The following is an 8,456-nucleotide window of genomic DNA, read 5'->3' on the forward strand; positions in this document are numbered from 1 at the left end:
GGAAAAAGGTCAAATATACGGTTTTATTGTGGTATATTATTCATATTTACACTTCCGTTATATTATTATTATGCCACATATACCCTTATCGTTAGTAAATCTTTTTAAAAATACCCTTCACCTAACGAAAAATCATCAAATTAAAAAAATCATTTAAAAAAAATACATTAATCCACAACCCGTAAAACCTATCATATAAAAATACGGAACCTAAATTTCTGAGACGTCTTAACACATTTTATTCATTTTGAGAGAGAGTGAGAATGATGGCGGCTGTAAGATTAGTAAAAACTTATATTTTGGTTCTTAGATGTTAATGGTGGCATTAGAATGTCATGTTATCACTTTCGGTTATATTTTTGTGTGGTTATAATATGGTATCACTTTGTCTAATGTAATGCACACTTGATAATTGGTTTGTATGTTGGTAACAACTGATATATATTTTAACAATACTTGTGTTTGGTTAATACATGAAGTGTCACGACCCAATTTTCCCTTCGTTGGGTATCGTTATGGCACCTAATCTTAGGGACTAGGTAAACCTAACATTTACTGAAATAATAACAATATTTATTTAACGTCTAACAAATGCGAAGTAAAAATCTTTACAATACTTACAAATCTCAAAACCGGTAGTACAAGTCATAAGCTCTACTTAATTACTAGAAAGCCTATAAATACAACTGTTTTGAAATAGAGATAAATAATGCAAGTACAATTTTAGAAGTTAACTCCAAAGCCTGCGAACGCAGCAACATGTCTACCTTGAGTCTCCACAGCCAAATCCGTACTGTTAGCAAACTGTCAACCGACTCCACATTACCTGGCTCTGCACAAAAATGTGCAGAAGTGTAGTATGAGTACACCACAGTCGGTACCCAATAAGTATCAAGATTAACCTCGGTAGAGTAGTGACGAGGTACAGTCAAGACACTCACTAGTCAAATAACATGTGTAATATGTAACGACCCAAAATCCCACCACAGGCGTCGTGATGGCTCCTAGTCTCTAAGACTAAGTAAGCCGATTTCAATTACATTTTGAAGCCATTTTTTTTAAGTAATCAAAACTAACAGCGAAAATAATTACGATATACAACCTCCCAAGACTGGTAGTACTGAGTCACGAACTCTAACTTAATACATGGAATGATCACGGGGACCGAATATACAATATTGTTTGATTACAAATTAACAGTACAATGAAATGAAAAGACTCCAAGGGACTGCGACGACCAAGCAGCTCTACCTTGAATCTTTATGATCCCGCTTTAACTCTGCTCCAGTCCGATATCTCCAATACCTAGCTCTGCACAAAAATGTGCAGAAGTATAGTATGAGTACACCACGGTCGGTACCCAATAAGTATCAAGACTAATCTCAATGGAGTAGAGACAAGGTATAGTCAAGACACTCACTAGTCTAATAACCTGTGCAATATAATATACAAAAATAATAGGAAACAAATAATAATAAGGGCAGGATAAAATACCAGTTATATGCACAACAGACAACAAGTACCATTAATATCACTCAACAATTAATAAACACAATTACACCCAATTAAATCAAGTCCTTCAAATAAATGTCTTTCACATATAATTCTTCCAGATAACTCTCTTTTAAATATAATTTTCTCAAATAATTATTTTTCAAATATAATTCTTTCAATAAATCTTTTCAAATATAATTTCCTCAAATAAATATCTTTCAAGCACAATTCTTTCATATAATACTTTCTAAGTAAAAATCCTTCCAAATAAATATTTTGAATATAATTCTTCAATTAAAAAGTCACCATGTGACACCTCATTTCATAATCATAAAAATACGGGTCTCAGCCCATTTTTCATATTTTTCTTAAACACGGGTCTCAGCCTATTTTCATATTTCCACGACACCTTGTCCCCATAATTAAATCATCATATTTTTCCGGCACCTCGTGCCCTCATTTCATATCACAGCTGCACGGACAATTCACGTGCCAATTATCATTATTATTTCATCACAGCGCCTAGTGCCCACATTTCATATTACAACTGCACGGATAATTCACGTGTCAAATATCCTCATTATTTACTCACGGCACCTCGTGCCCACATTTCATTTTATAATCTGCCTGGCAATAGCCACATGCTCTCAATTTCAACATAAAATAGATTGTTATCAATTTACTATCAATAAGACCAATTGCACAAGGCATAAAAATAAACACAAGAAAAATCACAACATCACATAAAAATCATCAACACCGCAACCCCACATTATCGCTCTTATTGCCACCCGTATCACTCGTATAGCCACTCTTATCGCTCCGCCTAGACAATATCAATAGCCACCCTTATCGCTCCTATTGCCACCCTTATCGCTCATATAGCCACCCTTATCGCTCCGCCCAGACAATATTCCAACAAACACAACAACAGTGAAATGCCACCCTTATACCCACATAATATCAACGGTGAAATGCCACTTTTATCTCCCCAAAACAATAACTCACACAACACAATTTTTACACGGAAAATTAACACGGCAACATAATAAAATCAATTCATATCACAATTTGCCCAATGGCCACAACCAAATTTTAAAGATATAACAAAATTAATTAATTTCACAACAAATAGCCCAAGGCTCCACACAATATATATGACACCCAAAAACAATCAATAGAGATAAAAATTACTCAGCATAAAGCAAAGCCTTCATTAATGTAAATTTAGATAATTATATTAACACTTATTCTTAAGCTCGCTTAAATTAATTATTTGCATAAGAAAATTCATATTGGAATTAATTTCCAAGAAATATTAAACCAACAATACTCACGAAATTTCATAAATATTTCAAGTGAAAATCGCATTAAATTATCATATAAAAACAAATTCAACAATAAGGATTTAGGCATGGCAAACAAATGATTTAATAATTTTTCACAATTTCTCAATTTACTACACAATAATTTCTAAGACTTTAATTCAATAAATTTTTGCACGTATAATTCCGAGTACGTACTCGTCACCTCGCGTACACGGCTTTTTACATTTCACAAATGGCACATAAGACTCAATGCCTAAGGGGTAATTCCCCCACTCGAGATTAAGCAAGACACTTACCTTTTTGAAATTAGGCCGATATTCCAAAATAGCCTTCTTGCTTGAATTGACCTCCGGACAGTTCAAATCTATCCAAATTCATTGTATAACTCCATTAAAATTCGTCGGAAATAATTTCGGATAATAATACGTCGACTTAAAAATTTATTCCAAAAAGTCAACAAAAGTCAACGTGGGACCCGCCCCTCGAAACCCGATAAAATTTTCATAAAATCCGAACACCCATTCTGATACGAGTTCAACCATATCAATTTTATCAAATTTCGATACCATTTCGTCCCTCAAATCGTGATTTTTCATTTTGAAAATTTTCTTCAAAACCCACCATTTTTCTCAACTCAAAACACAATTTAAATGATAAACATAAAGATAGAATCATGGAAATAAATAGATTCTAGGTAAAGAACACTTACCCAATCGATTTGCTTGAAGACCCCACAAGGAATCGCTCAAAACCGAGCTCTACAAGTCAAAATGTGATAAGAATGGCCTAACCCTCGATTTAGAAAACTTATAATCTGCCCAGGTCTGAAAGCATCGCGAACGCGGAGAAAGGCTCGCGTTCGCGAAGAAGGAAGGTAAGGCTATCCAGAAAAACCCTACGCGAACGTGAGGTAAGGAGTGCGAACGCGAACAACAAGGGACGGAACCTACGCGAACGTGAGACATTGAACGCGAACGCGAAGAAGAAATATGAGGCTGCCATGAAGAGCTTTGCGAACGCGAGTGGCTAATCGCGAACGCGATAGAGGAAAAAGGCAAACCTTCGCGAACGCAAGAGGTTGAACGCGAACGCGAAGAAGAAATATAGGGTGGTTAGCAGTAACACTTCGCGAACGCGAGATACTCTTCGCGTTTGCGAAGAATAACACCAAAAGACAGAACAGGAGTTCAAAATAGGAGGGAAATGACCCGTAGCCCATCCGAAACTCACCCGAGGCCCCCGAGATCCCGTCCAAACATACCAACAAGTTCCATAACCTAACACAGACTCGCTCGAGGTCTCAAATCACATCAAACAATGTCGAAACTACGAACCGCACCATGAATCGAACTCATGAACTTCCAAAACTTCCAACTTCGAAAACTCGTGTTGAAACCTATCAAACCAACCTGGAATGATGTCAAATTTTGCAGGCAAGTCCCAAATAAATATAACAGAGTTGTTTTAACTCTCGGAATTGCATTCCGACCCCGATATCAAAAAGTTCACGTCCGGTCCAAAACTCCAAAAATTCGACTTTCGCCATTTCAAGCTTAAATCAGCTACAGACCTCAAATTCACAGTCCGGATATGCTCCCAAGCCCAAAATCACCCAACGGAGCTGACGGAACTCCATTCCGGAGTCGTCTTCACACAGTTCCGACTACGGTCAAAATTCTAAGACTTAAGCTTCCGTTTTAGGGATTAAGTATCCCAAATCACTCTGAATCATCTGGTAACTGAATTCAACCACGCACGCAAGTCAATACACATAATAAGAAGCTGCTCAGGGCCTTATGCCGCCAACTGAGGCTTAAATTCTTAAAACAACAAGTCAGGTCGTTACATATACAAAAATAATAGAATAACAAATAGCAATGATGGCAACAATAATCAACTTGTGACATAAACAGCAAGATAACAGGAACACCATGAATATTTCTCAAACGGATAATAAACACAAGTACATCTAATTAATCAAGTCCTTCGAATATAAATCTCTTTCACATAAATATCTTATATCATAATCATAAGTACGGATCTCAGCCCCCTTTTCATATTCTCATGGCACCTCGTGCCCATATCTATATCACATCTGCACGGATAACTCACGTGCCCAAAATATCGATATATAAAAATCATAGGATCAATTTATTATCAATTAAGTAAGGTTAAAATCTTTAAATCAAGTAAGAAATCAACAAAGAAATAAGTTTATTTTAAAAATCGTTTGAGTGAAGAAAAATGACATTTCAATAAAAGTAAAGCATCAGATAAGCTACTGATTTGGATGTAAAACTTATTAAATTAAAATATAATAGTAATTTTCTTTTATTTAAAATCACTCAATCATTGAAAACAAGTTTAACCCAGAAATACAAAATATTTAATATTAAGTCAAATAATGCATCACGGAGAACACAAAAATTTATAAATTATGGAAAAATAAAATAACAAAAGGCAAATGCAACCATAGAGAAATATCAACAAAGGACACTCATGAGGTACCGCCTCGTAATCCCAAATCATAAATAAATTCACAATATTTCCTTATATCACCGCGGGGGACTTCACATTTAGTTTTTTAAAAAATTATTTTTCCTGAAATAGCATCCTGCATTTTAGCCACCCTTATCACACCGCATGACTTCTAGTAGTTCTCCTACTAGCCACGCGTATCAAGCCCCCCTTATCTCACCGCATGAGTTTCAACATCCAGACCTTATACCACTGTATGCGTATCAATATCACAATATATCACAATTCGCACCTCAAGAGTCCGATTATCACAGCATACCACAACTTGCACCTCAAGTGCTCAAATATCACATCATATTATAAATTGCACATCAAGTGCTCAAATATCAAAATATATCACAAATTGCACCTCAAGTGCTCAAATATTATAACATATCACAAATTGTACGTTAAGTACTTGATAAGATAAAAATACTATGCATAATATGAGTTGTTATTGAATTCTTAATACTGATATTATTATTCTCTTGTTGGTAATATTAAAATATAAATAAAGAAGTAAATAAGAATGAAGGAGAAAGTTGAAAATGAAAAAGAAAGAAGCTAGCATCACCAAAAGTCACGTGTACACTTGATGTGCACCATTCTGTCATCAAAATTCATTTCAATGTTGGCAAGTTGGCAAGATGAAAGACAGTTTACTGAAACTTTGTTGTACACGGCAAAAGCAATGGAAATATCTATAAATACCGTCATTTTACAAAGCTGGAAGAACGGACTTCGAGGGAGGAAAAAAGCAAATAAAGTGTTTCTATGTTTAGAAGTCTGCAGATATTAGTTTCTTCAGTTATCAATATTGGAAATTATTTGGTTCCTCCTTTTAATTAAATAGCGGAAATTATTCTTCTTGAATATTTTTTTTTATTTTCTTATTTAATGGATAAGAATATTTTTATTAATAGTACTAACTCCAGTATGGAGTAACTTTCTTTTGTGTCAGGAGAATGACAGATCTTAATATTTTTATATAATTAGTAGATATTATTTCTCAATTTCACATGCTTGAGCTAAAGCTTTTTATTTAAATTTTATCTGCTTTATAGTTGGGTGTTATTTAATTTGTTAACATCTATCTATTTCGTACTACATATTAACTTCTTACTAATTCTGTAATCGAAAGAGGCGGAAGAAATAATAGTTAATTTCGGTATTAATAGATGTTAACTTATATTTAGTGACATCTAGCTCTTATATGTTAAAATTGATTCTACACTTATTTGTAATCGAAAGAGGTAAATATTGTAGTAATCAATTATAACAAGTAAGGTAACCGAAAGGGACTTACTAAAAAAAGCATGTTTTAGTTCAAGTATATATTTCTGGTTCTTTAATATTACCATTTAAACGATTAATTTGTATGACCGAGAGGAGTGCATTTAATTGTTCAACTATAGTAATAATATATAAATGTAATCGTGAGAGGCATTTATAATATTTCTGAGAAATAGAAATTGAAGAATAAATATATCTACTATATAATAAAATTATTAAGTGAAGTCAGGATCCCAACACCTTTTTATTATATTTGTGAAAACCAAAATATTTTCTATTTGCTCTATTCATGCATTCTTAGTTAGTTATTTTACAACACAACTCTTTCTGATTTTTTCAAATAGTAATTAAAACAAGAAACGTCTATAGAATAGATATACTAATCTCTGTGGGTTCGACATCTTTCTATACTATTATTTGACAGAGTACGAGTTTAAATTATATACACGCTAGAAACTCGTCAAATATTTGGCGCCGTTGCCGGAGATTGGCTAAAATCTACTACAGATTAATTGTTTTACTACTAATTTGATATTCTTTTTATTTGTCTAAGTATTTTGACTTTTGTGCAAAACTTTCAGGAAGCTTATGACCCGTTCCTCCTTAAGAGAACTAGTTGAATACGATCCTGAAATTGAAAAATTCTTATGATTGTTGCTAAAAGAACAGGTTTCACGATTTAAAATTTCTTCACAAGAAGAAATAGAGAACGAAGAACTTAACAACAACCAACCAACTCCCGCCACATCAAGTAGAAGAACAATTTGATGAGGTGGTACCACGACGTGATAGAATACTCCGTGATTATGCAAGATCAGATCATTTTGAAGGAGAATCAAGTGTAAGGAGACCACCAATAGCAGCAAATAACTTTGAAATCCACACATGCTTGATTAAGACTGTCCAACAGTTAAATCAGTTTATTGGTGATGCAAGTGAAGATCCCCATGCCCATTTAATTGATGTTTTTGAATTAGTTGAAACTTGCAGGTACAATGGTGTTACAACAGACGCTATTAGGTTACGACTTTTTCCTTTTTCTTTAAAAAGTGAAGTCAAAATATGGTTGCGAAGCCTACCAAGAGGTTCTATTACAACATGGGACCAAATGACCCAAAAATTTCTTAGTAAATATTTTTTACCTGCAAAGACTATTAAAATAAAACAAGAAATCAATAATTTTATGCAGACAGATGCTGAATCTATATATCAGGCATGGGAAAGATTAGCAGCAATGTTAAAAAAATGCCCACATCATGGTATCCAAAACCCTGATATTTTATACATTTTTTATCACGGTCTTAAGCCATCTGCTAGAAATGTAATTGATGCAGCATCAGTAGGATCAATAATGGAAAAAACCACTGCAGAAGCAATGCAACTACTTAATGAAATTTCGAAAAATGCTGTTCAATGGCACTCTGACAGAATGATTATCAAGAAAACGACAGGAGTAAATCAAATTGAAGCTTTGAATTCATTAGCACAACAAATTGCGACCTTAACACAAAAAGTCAAAGCTTTTCAAGTAGGTGCTCTATCATCATCCCAACTTGAGAATTGTGATTTTTGTAAAGGTAATCATCTGAATCATGAATGTCAAGCTTCAACGCAAAATAAGGATCAAGTAAATGTGATTGGTTATAGAAATAATTACTCATTCGGTAGTCCCATGGCACAAAAAATCCAGGATTTCAATGGAGTAATTCTAATGGTTCTGAAATCCTCAAAGATTTTTTAATCAAAAGCAGCAGGTATAAGAACCACCTGGTTTTCAAAATCAAAATAGAGGGCAACAAAATTTTCAATAATATCAGCAACAAC

General features: G+C 33.9%; 1 non-coding gene across 1 annotated transcript; it reads right to left on the bottom strand.

Moving 5' to 3' along the window:
* Positions 1–7,788: 7,788 nt before the first annotated feature.
* Positions 7,789–7,895, bottom strand: LOC117281426 (small nucleolar RNA R71). Its single transcript, XR_004512057.1, has one exon. It is a non-coding gene; the product is annotated as a small nucleolar RNA R71 (small nucleolar RNA).
* Between the last annotated feature and the right edge of the window lie 561 nt (positions 7,896–8,456).

Source organism: Nicotiana tomentosiformis, chromosome 7, assembly GCF_000390325.3.
Source record: "Nicotiana tomentosiformis chromosome 7, ASM39032v3, whole genome shotgun sequence".
Lineage (NCBI taxonomy): Eukaryota > Viridiplantae > Streptophyta > Magnoliopsida > Solanales > Solanaceae > Nicotiana > Nicotiana tomentosiformis.